This window comes from Pongo pygmaeus, chromosome 2 (genome assembly GCF_028885625.2).
Source record: "Pongo pygmaeus isolate AG05252 chromosome 2, NHGRI_mPonPyg2-v2.0_pri, whole genome shotgun sequence".
NCBI classification, from domain to species: domain Eukaryota; kingdom Metazoa; phylum Chordata; class Mammalia; order Primates; family Hominidae; genus Pongo; species Pongo pygmaeus.
Genome location: NC_085930.1, coordinates 81,831,093 through 81,832,307, shown reverse-complemented (window position 1 = coordinate 81,832,307; position 1,215 = coordinate 81,831,093).

Below are 1,215 nucleotides of genomic sequence, written 5' to 3'. Positions count from 1 at the left end.
GAGGGTTGAGAAGAGAAAAGTGGATTCAGAGAGGGGAGGTTAGTAAGCGTGGGCAGACCATTCTCTAAATGAAAGCTTAAACTCAGTTTCCTTCCAAGAAGATAAAAATGGCTAATGAAAATCATGTGCTTCACAGTAAGTGGTAAGAGGAGCCCATCCTCTGTGTCCTCATGTCCCTATATGTCCACACCAGAAATCAGCAGGGGATCTCTTGTTTTAAAGTATACAATATTAACAGGCACTCTGAGACAAAACCACATTTGATAATTGAGTGGGTGGAAAAGCTAGTCAGGTAACAGGGAATGACCCTAGCTTAAAAAGTGTTTTCCCCCACAACAAAACTTAAGAGGCTCAGAGTTAAATCTAGAAACAATAGTGCTTTTTCTGTTTTTCTAACTGGAGAGTGAGACCTTAGTTACCAAGACTGCACTTGCTGCTTTTTTTTTAAGTATGCAGTTATATAAACATAAATAAATATGGCCTGCAAATATTTTTATGTTTTTCTAAATTGGTGCTTGTGAAAAGAGGTTGTGCATGACTGTACTGTATGAACATGGGTCTCAGTGGACTGTAATCCTCATAAACTACAAGGTACAGTGAACATTTGGCCAAATATCTTCAATCCAAAAAGCTGTTCTAATGCCCTGAGCATTCCCAGTGCAACGTTGGTACCTTGGAAACATGTAAAAGGAGTATGGGTGGCTCAACCCCATCTGCTACAGGTACTAGAACAATCTACAGCCTTACTATGCAAAATGAGATGTGCTGACCTGCAGAGCACCACCTCCAGGTTATGTCAAAAATGCAGAATGTCAGGCTCTACCTCAGACCTAGTGAATCAAAAATCTGTATTTTAAAAAAATCACCCAGCCAAGTCTCACACACATTCAAGTTGGACAAAGGTGATCTATAGTACATGCAGCCCCTTATACAACAGGCTGCATCTCAATATCTTGATAGCCTTAAACTATTTCACAGGCAGTCCTGTAAGTCTGCCATACGTGATTCTCCAAACCGGCATCTTTTATAAACTTTGTTGGTTCCTTGTTTTTCAACCATTTGCAAAGTTAAGTCACTAAATCACCTATGCAAACCACGATTAATTCCTTTGACAATAATAGTCCGGTGACTTCTCTCTCCTGTTACCCCAAAGAGACTGCTAATTGCCCTCCAATTGTTTACCTTTGTATTGTTTTATGAGAGCTCAGAGAAAGA